This window comes from Chiloscyllium plagiosum, unplaced genomic scaffold (genome assembly GCF_037043375.1).
Source record: "Chiloscyllium plagiosum isolate Xiang-an unplaced genomic scaffold, Cpla_swu_hap1 HiC_scaffold_33, whole genome shotgun sequence".
Lineage (NCBI taxonomy): Eukaryota > Metazoa > Chordata > Chondrichthyes > Orectolobiformes > Hemiscylliidae > Chiloscyllium > Chiloscyllium plagiosum.
In genome coordinates this window covers 67,193,880-67,206,730 of record NW_028270171.1, presented here as the reverse complement: position 1 = coordinate 67,206,730, position 12,851 = coordinate 67,193,880, and positions in this window count along the sequence as shown.

Sequence of the window (12,851 nt, the reverse complement as noted above, 5' to 3'; positions counted from 1 at the left end):
TTCCTCTTCACTAGATGTTCTACATCCCTTTCAACCTTGTTAAAAGCTTCGCTGTCCATGTGGACAAAAGCTTCACTGCTCTGCCTTCATCTATCTCTTGGCCACCTCCTTGAAGAGTCAATCCAGTTTGTGAAACACGGTTTTCCACTCACAAAGTCATGCTGACTATCTCTAATCTGCCCTTGCCTTTCCAAATATACATAGCTCCTTTCTCTCAGAATTTCCTCCAACAACTTCCTATCACAAGGCTCACTGGTTTGCAGTTTCCTGGCTTTTCCCTGCAGTCCTTAAGTGATGGAACAGCATTATGTTCCCTCCAGTCTTCCGACACCTCACTGTGTCTGTTGATAATATAAATATCTCTGTTAGGGACACTACAATCTCTTCCCTAGCGTCCCATAATATTTTAGGTTCGACCCAATGGGCTACTGAGGATTGATTGACTTTTATTTGTTTTAAGATTCCTGCACTTTCTCTTCTATTTTGAGGATTCTTTCCAAGACATCTTTATTTATTTCCCCAAGTTCCCGAGCTTCAATGTCTTTCTCCACAGTAAATACTGACAAGGCTAGTTTGTCTAATATCTCACCCACCGTCTCTGTTTCCACACATCGGCAACCTTATTGATCTTTAAGGGGCCCTATTCTCTAACAAGTTACTCTTTCGCCCTTATTGAAACTTGGGTAAAGGCTTCTGATAATTCAAATACATCACATCCCCCGTACCACCACACACTCCTACACCATTACAATTCTGCCATTTATATTCACACCAACAAATAAAATCCAACAGGCTCAAAAACAAATTCTCTTTTAGAAAATGTATTTCTAAGTGGCCAGGTTTTGAATATTGACATGTCCTTTCTAACAATTTCAGTATACTTCTGATTTACTGTCAGGCTAACAGTGTTTGGCTTCAGAATGACAGCAGAAAGGGTTATGGGAGTTTTTGTTCATCAATCTGAAAAAGGTAGCTTACAGGGTCAGCAGGTAATAGAGAAGGCAAATCAAATGCTGGCATTTATTACAAAGGGAATGGAGTCTAAGTATAGGGAGGTCTTGGAAAAACTATACAAGATACGAGTCAGACCACACCTAGAATATTATGAACAGTGTGAGTGCCGGAACGATCCATATTCTTGCAATGGAGGTAGTACAGAGAAGGGTCACTCGGCTGACCGCCGGAATGGATGAATTTTCTAATAAGAAGAGGTGGAGGAGATTGAGGTTGAACCCATTGAAGTTTAGAAAAATGAGAGAAATGGAAAGTAACATCCAAGATTCTGAGGGGCTTTGACAGGGTAGATGCTGGGAAGTTAGAAAACAGAACAGTACAGAACAGCAACAGGTCCTTCAGCCCATCATAGCTGTGCTGACCATGATGCTATTCTCAACTCATCCCTTCTGCCTGCACATGGTCCATATCTCTCTATTCCATGCCTGTTCTCGTTTCTGTCTAAATGCCATTTCAAAACTTTCTGCTTCTCCGACCTCCCTCAGAAACGACCACTCTCTATGTTTAAAAAATAACATGCCTCACACATCTCGTTTAAACTTCCCCTTTCTCACCTTAAACCTATGTGCTCTAGTATTTCAGACTTACACATTGGAAAAGAGATTCCGATTATCCACATTATCTGTGCCTCTCCGAATGTTATATTCCTGTACCTGGTCGCCTCTTAGCCTCTGATACTCTCGCAAAGCAATCCAACATCATTTATTTCCCTCTTACACTTAACACACCCTTAAAAAACCTAACACAGGCAACGTGCTGATAAACCCCTTTTGCACCCTCTCCAAAGCCTCCCATCCTTCCTATTGTGTGGAGATGAGAACTGCACATAGTACTCCAAATGTGGACAAACAAACATTTTATACAATTACATCAGATGCAAACCACTATACCCAACGTTGTGACCGATAAAGGCCAGGGTTCCATTTACTTTCTTTCCCATCTGAAGCACTTCTGTTGCCATTTTCAGGGAGTTACTGACTTGCACCAAGATCCCTCTGTAAATCAATGTCCCTCAGTATCCTAACTTTCTTCTTGAATTTGACATCCTAAACTCCGTCATGTCACACTTTTCCAGATTAAACTCAATTTGACATTTCTGTGCATATCTTTCCGACTGATCTGTGACCTCCTGCAACCTTGGATCACCTTGCTTATTAATCCCGACTACACCAATTTCCATGTCATCTTCAATAATTACCTTTGTCACTTCCTTTCATATAAATTGTGTGAGAATGTGTAGCCAGAGGGCACAAAATCCCAGCAAAGGCTCACCCATTTAAATGGAGTTGAGGAGGAATGTCTCCACTCAGAGGGTAGTGACTCTGTGGGAATTCCTCTCTGCAGGGGGTTGTCGTGGCTGGGTCATTAAGAATATTTACAGCAGAGAGGGTCAGGTTTTAATCAATCAAAGAAACAAAGGTTTTTGGAAAAGGCAGGAAAGTGGAGTTAAAGATCATCAGGTCAGCCATGATCTGATTGTAGGGCAGAGCATCCATAAGGGGCCAAATGGCCTCATTCTGCTTCTACATCTCAAGGCCTTACCTCAAACTGAGTATCTACATTATAACATTGTGGGTCTCCGCTCACAAAACTACTTTAGATTGGGATTTTTACATGTACATTATTACACCACATTTGATCTACAATAGACAATTTTGTTAATGGCTCCTTGATGTGATGTTATAGAAAACCATATCGTATACAATCCAGGATTCCATCCATTACAGCCCTGATACTCATTAGTTATCCAGTCGGGGTGGAGACCACTGTCACAAACAGTTGCTGTACTGCCCTTGCTACAAGTACATTCGGTGTCCTGACTGTAACCATATTGAACTGGAAATGTGTTGCTGGAAAAGCGCAGCAGGTCAGGCAGCATCCAGGAAACAGGAGAATCGACGTTTCGGGCATAAGCCCTTCTTCAGGAATGAGGAAAGTTTGTCCAGCAGGCTAAGATAAAAGGTAGGGAGGAGGGACTTGGGGGAGGGGGGTCGGAAATGTGATAGGTGGAAAGAGGTCATGGTGAGGGTGATAGGTCAGACTGGGGTGGGGGCGGAGAGGTTGGGAAGAAGATTGCAGGTTAGGAAGACGGTGCTGAATTCGATGGATTTGACTGAGACAGGGTCGGGGGAGGGGAAATGAGGAAACTGGTGAAATCTGAGTTCATCCCTTGTGGTTGGAGGGTTCCTAGGCTGAAGATGAGGCGTTCTTCCTCCAACCGTCGTTTTGTTGTGGTCTGACGATGGAGGAGTCCAAAGACCTGCATATCCTTGGTGGAGTGGGAGGGGGAATTGAAATGTTGAGCTACAGGGTGGTTGGGTTGGTTGGTCCGGGTATCCCAGAGGTGTTCTCTGAAATGCTCCGCAAGTTGCCGGCCTGTCTCCCCAATATAGAGGAGGCCACATCGGGTGCAGAGGATGCAATAGATGATGTGTGTGGAGGTGCAGGTGAATCTGTGGCGGATATGGAAGTTTCCTTTGGGGCCTTGGAGGGAGGTGAGGGGGGAGGTGTGGGCGCAAGTCTTGCACCTCCTGCGGTTGCCTCATCTCCTGCAGGGGAAGGTGCCGGGAGTGGAGGTTGGGTTGGTGGGGGGTGTGGATCTGATGAGGGAGTCACGGAGGGAGTGGTCTTTACGGAATGCTGATAGGGGAGGGGAGGGAAATATATCCTTGGTGGTGGGGTCCGTTTGGAGGTAGCGGAAATGACGGCGGATGATGCGCTGTACATGGAGATTGGTGGGGTGGTAGGTGAGGACCAGTGGGCTTCTGCCCTGGTGGCGGTTGGAGGGGCGGGGCTCAAGGGCGGAGGAGCGGGAAGTGGAAGAGATGCGGTGGAGGGCATCGTCGACCACGTCGGGGGGGAAATTGCGGTCCTTGAAGAAGGAGGCCATCTGGGTTGTGCGTTTTTGGAACTGGTCCTCCTGGGAGCAGATGCGGCGGAGTCGAAGGAATTGGGAGAATGGGATAGCATTTTTACAGGGGGCAGGATGGGAGGAGGTGTAGTCCAGGTAACTGTGGGAGTCGGTCGCCTGAGATAGAAATAGAAAGGTCGAGGAAGGGGAGGGAGGAATCTGAGACTGTCGAGGTGAATTTGAGGTCGGGGTGGAAGGTGTTGGTGAAGTGGATGAACTGTTCAACCTCCTCGTGGGAGCACGAGGCGGCGCCGATACAGTCATCGATGTAGCGGAGGCAAACGTGGGGGGTGGGGCCAGTGACCGCAATTTCCCCCCCGACGTGGTCGACGATGCCCTCCACCGCATCTCTTCCACTTCCCGCTCCTCCGCCTTGAGCCCCGCCCCTCCAACCGCCACCAGGACAGAACCCCACTGGTCCTCACCTACCACCCCACCAATCTCCATGGACAGCGCATCATCCGCCGTCATTTCCGCTACCTCCAAACGGACCCCACCACCAAGGATATATTTCCCTCCCCTCCCCTATCAGCATTCCGTAAAGACCACTCCCTCCGTGACTCCCTCGTCAGATCCACACCCCCCACCAACCCAACCTCCACTCCCGGCACCTTCCCCTGCAACCGCAGGAGGTGCAAGACGTGCGCCCACACCTCCCCCCTCACCTCCCTCCAAGGCCCCAAAGGAAACTTCCATATCCGCCACAGATTCACCTGCACCTCCACACACATCATCTATTACATCCTCTGCACCCGATGTGGCCTCCTCTATATTGGGGAGACAGGCCAGCTACTTGCGGAGCGTTTCAGAGAACACCTCTGGGACACCCGGACCAACCAACCCAACCACCCTGTAGCTCAACATTTCAATTCCCCCTCCCACTCCACCAAGGATATGCAGGTCTTTGGACTCCTCCATCATCAGATCACAACAAAACGACGGTTGGAGGAAGAACGCCTCATCTTCCGCCTAGGAACCCTCCAACCACAAGGGATGAACTCAGATTTCACCAGTTTCCTCATTTCCTCTCCCCCCACCCTGTCTCAGTCAAATCCATCGAATTCAGCACCGCCTTCCTAACCTGCAATCTTCTTCCCGACCTCTCTGCCCCCACCCCAGTCTGACCTATCACCCTCACCATGACCTCTTTCCACCTATCACATTTCCGACGCCTCTCCCCCAAGTCCCTCCTCCCTACCTTTTATCTTAGCCTGCTGGACAAACTTTCCTCATTCCTGAAGAAGGGCTTATGCCCGAAACGTCGATTCTCCTGTTCCCTGGATGCTGCCTGACCTGCTGCGCTTTTCCAGCAACACATTTCCAGCTCTGATCTCCAGCATCTGCAGACCTCACTTTCTCCTGTAACCATATTGACATTACCATTACTGTCTGGTGCCTATAAAAGAATTCCTGCTAACGGTTACTGCTGCTTGCTTATTCTTAGCTCCACCCAAATAGACTCCAAATTTTGATCTTCAGTTCCACGTGGCTATCTCACTAATGCATTAACCTCATCCTTTCTTCACAGCTTGTTGCCTTTTTTGCCTAGCCTGCATAGATACCAACAACCCTTCAATATTCCCATCACAGCGATGGTCATTCTGCAGCTACATCTCCTGAATGATGGTTCCATCATATCTGTTTACTGTCATTCCATCTGCCTTATGTCGAGTGCAGGGAGTCATTCCTCAGTAATGGGGCTTTGAACAGATGGATAGAGGTTACAGAGAAAGGAAGGTTTACAGGGGCTCTAGGATGTTAGAGTTAAACAGAGTTAAATCTTGTCAAGAATGACAGTGGGACAAAGGGAATTGGGATTGGAGGAATTTACAGAGATAGAGGGAGCTGGATTATATAGAACATAGAACAGTACAGCACAGAACAGGCCCTTCAGCCCACGATATTGTGCCGACCACTGATCCTCATGTGTGCACCCTCAAATTTCTGTGACTATATGCATGTCCAGGAGTCTCTTAAATGTCCCCAATGACCCTGCTTCCACAACTGCTGCTGGCAACGCATTCCATGCTCTCACAACTCTGCGTAAAGAACCCGCCTCTGACATCCCCTCTATACTTTCCTCCAACCAGCTTAAAACTACAACCCCTCGTGTTAGTCATTTCTGCCCTGGGAAATAGTCTCTGGCTATCGACTCTATTTATGCCTCTCATTATCTTGTATACCTCAGTTAGGTCCCCTCTTCTCCTCCTTTTCTCCAATGAAAAAGGTCCGAGCTCAGTCAACTTCTCCTCATAAGATAAGCCCTCCAGTCCAGGCAGCATCCTGGTAAACCTCCTCTGAACCCTCTCCAAAGCTTCCACATCTTTCTTATAATAGGGCGACCAGAACTGAACGCAGTACTCCAAGTGCGGTCTAACCAAAGTTTTATAGAGCTGCAAGAAGATCTCACGACTCTTAAACTCAACACCCCTGTTAATGAAAGCCAAACACCATATGCTTTCTTAACAACCCTGTCCACTTGGGTGACCATTTTAATGGATCTATGCAGCTGCACTTCAAGATCCCTCTGTTCCTCCACACTACCAAGAATCCTATCCTTAATCCTGTACTCAGTTTTCAAAATCGACCTTCCAAAATGCATCACCTCGCATTTATCCAGGTTGAACTCCATCTGCCACCTCTCAGCCCATCTCTGCATCCTGTCAATGTCCCGCTGCAGCCTACAACAGCCCTCTATACTGTCAACGACACCTCCAACCTTTGTGTCATCTGCAAACTTGCTGACCTATCCTTCAATCCCCTCATCCAAGTCATTAATAAAAATTACAAACAATAGAGGCTCAAGGACAGAGCCCTGTGGAACACCACTCACCACAGACTTCCGGGCAGAATATTTTCCTTCTACTACCACTCGCTGTCTTCTGTTGTCCAGCCAATTCTGTATCCAGACAGCTATGCTCCCCTGAATCCCATTCCTCCTGACCTTCTGAATAAGCCTACCATGGGGAACCTTATCAAACGCCTTGCTGAAGTCCATTTACACCACATCCACAGCTCGACCCTCATCAACTTTTCTAGTCACATCCTCAAAGAACTCGATAAGGTTTGTGAGGCATGACCTGCCCCTCACAAAGCCGTGTTGACTGCATGTAATCAAGCCATGATCTTCCAGATGGTCATAAATCCTGTCCCTCAGAATCCTTTCTAACATCGTGCAGACGACGGACGTGAGACTGACTGGTCTGTAATTGCCGGGGTTTTCCCTATTTCCTTTCTTGAAGAGAGGAATTACATTTGCCTCTCTCCAGTCCTCAGGTACGACTCCAGTGGAGAGCGAGGATGAAACGATCTTCGCAAGCAGCGAAGCAATCACATTTCTCATTTCCCAAAGCAGCTGAGGACAAATCTGGTCCAGGCCTGGCGACTTGTCAATGTTAATGTTTGACAAAATTTTCAGCACATCAGCTTCCTCTATCTCTATCTATTTCAGCATGCACACCTGTCTTCAAAGGTTTCATTCACTACTAAGTTCGTTTCTTTGGTAAAGACAGAAGCAAAAAAACTCATTTAGGGCTTCCCCTACCTCCTCAGACTCCGCACACAAATTCCCTATGCTATCCCTGATCAGCCCTACTCTTTCTTTGAACATTCTCTTATTCCTCACAAAAGTGTAAAATGCTTTTGTGTTCTCCCTAATCCGTTCTGCCAAACCTTTCTCGCCCCCCCCCCCCACCCCTCCTGGCTCTCCTCAGTCCATTTTTAAGCTCCTTACTCACCTGCCTGTAATCCTGTAGAGCTGAGCTTTATCCTAGCTTCCCCCACCTTATGTAAGCTACCTTCTTCCCTTTGACGAGAAGCTCCTCCGCTCTCGTCATCCAAGGTTCCTTTATCTTGCCACTTCTTGCCTGTCTCAGAGAGAAATATTTATTCATCACTTGCAACAACTGTTCCTTAAACAGTCCCTACATGTCTAGAGTGCCTTTACCATGGAACAATTGCTCCCAATCCATGCTTCCTAACTCATGTCTAATCACATCATAGTTTCCTCTTCCCCAATTAAATATCCTCCCATTTTGCCTAATCCTCTTCTTCTCCATAGCTGTGTAGAATGTGAGGCAGTTGTGGTGACTATCACCAAAATGCTCTCCCACTACAAGACCTGATCCCTGCCCTGGCTCGTTTCTGAGCACCAATTTAGAATGGCCTCTCCCCTCATCGGCCTGTCAATTTAAAAGGTATCTGGATTGGTATACGAACAGGAAGGGTTGAAAGGGATTTGGGCCAAGTGTTGGCAAATGTGACGAGATTATGTTCGGATATGTGGGTGGCGTGTACGAGTCGGACACCGAAGGCCCTGTTTCTGTGCTGTACATCTCTATGACTGTAAATGTTTCGTACTGTCCATTTCCAGCCATACACTTCACTGTTTCCCCTGTTTACCTTGGTCAGTTCTCCCCTCAAACACATGTCAATGGCTTTGGTTCTGATTGTAGGGTGTGCTTTATGGTCATTTTAAAAATCCATCATCTCGTTGAATTCCACTACACTACAATTTCCCCGAGGATATCTCAGTGTGACATTACTCCTTCACTCAGCGTCATCACCCAACAGTCGATCTGAGATAGTCACGTCCCTGGCCGTTTGCACAACGTGTTATTCAAAGAAACACTGACAGAAACATTCAAAGAGGAATTCGGAGAACATCACTTTTGCCAATGTGACTGTCCCAGATTATACAAAGACTGAAATCTCCCAAAATTATCACAGTGCCTTTGCATTACACAGCAATTCATTGGAATGTGTGACAGGGCTGAGCAATGAAATGCTGTTCGGCAGCCTCAAAACTGTTCTCCTGATTGTGTTTTTGACACGTGTTACCCAGAATCTGCATTCAGGCTGATTCAGATGCATCATCTGGGGCCAAATGCTTTCTCTGTACAGCCTTTGTTACCCATTACTGTCAGGGTTACCCATCCTGCACTTCCTGAGACCCCTCAAGGAGGTGGACAATAGAATATTCATGTTCCACCTTTTGTTCACCCTGTCACCACTAAATCGCATTTATCTCTGTGCCACAGTCCATCCACCTTATTGCAGAGACATTATCCAGTACAAAAAAAGAACATTAAGATGGACTCTTTCCACAATTTCTTGTCTCAGTCCAATTCACTGATGTACAGTTTCAGTTAAACTCTGTCTCTTCCTGTTCCTTTCTGCTTGTCTTCAGCTACATCACCACCTTCTCTTTGGATTTGGAAAGCTCCTTTCACCTGAACCCTGGCCCTGCATCCTCTCTGTCAGTTTAAATTCCTGTCCATAAGCCATAAGCCGAGATGATTGGCCAGGACACTGGTCCCGGCAATGTTATGTTTAATTCACTCATGGGATTTTGCTGTCTCTGGCTGGCCAGTGTGTATTTCCCATCCCAAGCTGTCCTTGAGCTGAGTGCCTTGCTGGAACATTTCAGAGGGCAGTTGAGAGTCAACCGCATTGCTCTGAGTCTGGATTCATATGTAGGCCAGACCCGCTGCCTATAAAAGATTTCCTTCTTGAAAGGATATTAGGCAGTTAGATGGGTATACTGGACTCTGGCATTAAAGTTTGGATGAACAGTCGGGTGAGAATAGCACGAGGCCATCACCTGTCTCACTCGTAGCTCAACCGTCAGTGAGTATAGATCCCTGTGCACCATGAATCAAACCCCTTTCATCATGGCCATTGTTTGATCCTGATACCTTCCTGTACTCTGGTGATATTACTCAGTCTCTCACCATGTGATATCCCTCACTGTGTGGGTCTAATTGCTGCCTCTGTCAGCGTCTCTCACTCTTGCAGCGACTCCAGATCCTGAGCCAATGGAATTCTTCACTCCAGAGAGATGCAGCAACACAGGCCAGGGCTGGAGACAGGGGTTTTCCAGATCTCTGTGGGACTCAGTGCCATCCTCACTACATCAGTCTAATTTACCATTCTGTCTGTTTCTCTGTCTCCTGCAGGTAATCAGGATGTTCCTGTATCAGCCGAATTCCTAACTCCTGCCTCGTTCATAACCATATCAAAGACGCTTAGTCAGTCAGAGAGAGATGGAGAGGGAGATCTGGAGCCTTCAGTAAATCCTGCAGCCGATAAGATCACTCACAGTAAACAGCACAGGGAGGAGTTAGTGGCCTTCTGTATTCAGACCCAGAAGACAGGACATAGATACAGAGCTGGGTAAGGAACAGCAACATTCTAGGCTTCATTCCCACCATCTTGTCAGGCTCCTGCTTTCACTTCTGCTGTACTGGTCCTCCCCGAGACATCTCTCTCTCTCTGACTCTCTGTCTCTTTTTCTCTATCCCCTCTCTCACTCCCTGACTCTCTATCCCTCGCCCTCTCACTCTCATTCTCTCTCTCAGCCCCTCTCTCACCTTGTCTCTCTAACTCTCGTCCCCTCACTCACTCTCTCTCACCCTCTCCCTCACTCTCAACCTCATCCCTCTCTCTCACCCGACTCTCTCTCTCCCTCAAGTGTATCCCCCTCATGTTCCTCTGTCTCGCTCCCCCTGTATCTCTCCCTATCTCGCTCCCATCGCTTTCTATCTTTCTCTCTCTCTTTCTCTCTCTCGTCCCCTTATCGCACTCTCTCTCTCGATCTCTCAGATGCTCTCTCTCATTTCTGTCCCCTCACTCACACACACTTGCACCTCTCTCTCTCACTTGCCCCCTCTCTCGCCCGTCTCTCTTGCTCGCACCTCGCTCTCCACCTCTCTCACCCTCACTCTCTCTCCACTCTCTTACTTTCTCCCCCGCTCTCTGCCCCCTCTCTCTGCCCACTCTCTCGCCCTCTCTCTCCCCTTTGTCTCCCCCACACTCTCCCCCTCTTCTCTGCCTCCCTCTCCCCACTTTCTCTTCCCCCCCTCTCCCCATCTCTTCCCCTCACTCTCTCTACTCTCTCAATCTGCACCCTCTCTCTGCCTCCTGTCTCTCCGCTCTGTCTCCCCACTCACTCCCCCACTCACTCACACAGTCTCTCCACACTCTCTCCCCGCACTCTCTCTCCGTCTCTCTCCCCACCCTCTCTCTCCCCTCTCTCTCTCTCCCCCTTCTCTCCCCCGCCCTCTCGCCCCCTCCCTCTCGCCCCCTCCCTATCACCCCCTCTCTCGACCCCCTCTCTCTGCCCCTCTCTCTCCCCTCAGTCTGTCACCTCACTCTCCCTCCCCTTTACTCCCTCCTCTCTCAACTTCTCTCTCTTCACCTCTCTATACCCCCTCTCACCCCCACTCTCTCCCCACACTCTCTACCCTCAGTCTTTTTCCAATCTCTCCCCCACACACTTTCCCACTCACTCACCCCATTCTCTTCCCCACTGTCTCTCCCCGCACTCTCTTTCCCCCTCTCTCTTCCCACCCTATCACACTCTCCCCAACTATCTCCTGACCCCCTCTTTCTCCCCTTTCTCTCCTCCTCTCTCTCCCTCTCTCTCCCTCCCTCCCTCTCTACCCCTCTCTCTCGCCCCCCTCTCTTGCCCCTCTCTACCAACCTTGATCTCGGCCCCCTGCTCTCGCCCCTTTCTCTCGGCTCCCTTGCTCTCGTCCCCTCTCTCTCCGTTCTCTCCCCTACCTCTCTCTCCCCCCTCCCGCTGCACCTCTTTCTCCTCCTCTCTCTCCTCTCTCTCTCCTCCCTCTCTCGCGCCCTCTCTCGCGCCCCTGTCTCGCCCCCATCTCTCGCCCCCATCTCTCTCTTCCCCTCTCTCTGCCTTTCTCGGTCTCCCCTCTCTCTCCTCTCTCTTTCGCCCCCTCTCTCCCTACCCCTCTCTCTCCCCCTGACTCCCCCTCTCTCGCCCCCTCTCTCGCCCCTCCTCTCTCGCCCCCCCTCTCTCGCCCCCCTCTCTCGCCCCCTTGCTTTCCCCCTCGCTCTCCCCTCTCTCCCACCCACTCTTTTTTTCTCCCCCTCTCCCTGATCCTCTCACTCACCTCTCTCTCCCCCCCCCGCCTTGCCCCTTCTCTCTCTCTCCCCTCCCTCTGTCCCCTCTCTCTCCCTCCCACTTCCCACTCTCTCCGCTCTCCCTCCCCCTCTCACTCTCTCCCCCTCTCTCAACCCCCCCTCTCTCTCCCCCACTCCCTTGACTCCTCTCCCTTGGCACCCCTACCCTCTTTCGCCCTCCCTCTCTCTGCCCTTCTCTCTCTGCCCCGTCTCTCTGCCCCTCTCGCGCACCCCTCTCTAGCCCCCCTCTCTCATCCCTTCTCACGCCCACTCTCTCCCCCTCTCTCTCCCCACTCTCTGCTCCCACTTTCTCACCCCAGCTCTCTCATTCCCGTTCTCTCACCCCCTCTCTCCCCTCTATCTCCCACTGTCTGCCCCAACTCGCTCACCCCTCTCTCTCTTTCTCTCACTCCCTCCCTCTCGCACCCTCTCACTCTCCCCACTCTATCCCCCACTCTCTCTGCCACTCTCTACCCCCTCTCTCCCCACACTCACTTCCCCCACTCACTCCCCCCACTCTCCAGACCCTCTCTCTCCCCCTCTCTCCCTCTCTCTCCTCCTCTCTCCCCCACTCACTCCACCCAAACTCTCCCCACTCTCTCCCCCCACTCTCTCACCCCCTCAATCGCCCCCCTCTTTCGGCCCCTGCTCTCGCTCCCTTGCTCTCGCCCCCACTCTCTCGTCTGCTCTCTCTCCCCCTCTCTCTTCCCTCTTTCTCCCTCCCTCTCGCCCCCCCTCTCTCCTCCTCTCTCTCTCTCCCACTCCCTCTCCCTCTCTATCTCTCCCCCTCTCTCCCCCCTCTATCTCTCTCACGCTCTCTATTCCCACCTTTCTCTCCACACTCTCTCTCTACACCCCCTCTCTCCCACTCTCTCTCCTCCCCTGCCTCCCAACTTTCTCTCTCTGACCCTCTCTCTCAGCTCTCTTCCCACTCTCTCCCTGCTCTCTTTACTCCCCCTGCCCCTCCCTCTCACCCCCTCTATCCCCCTCTCTTGCCCCC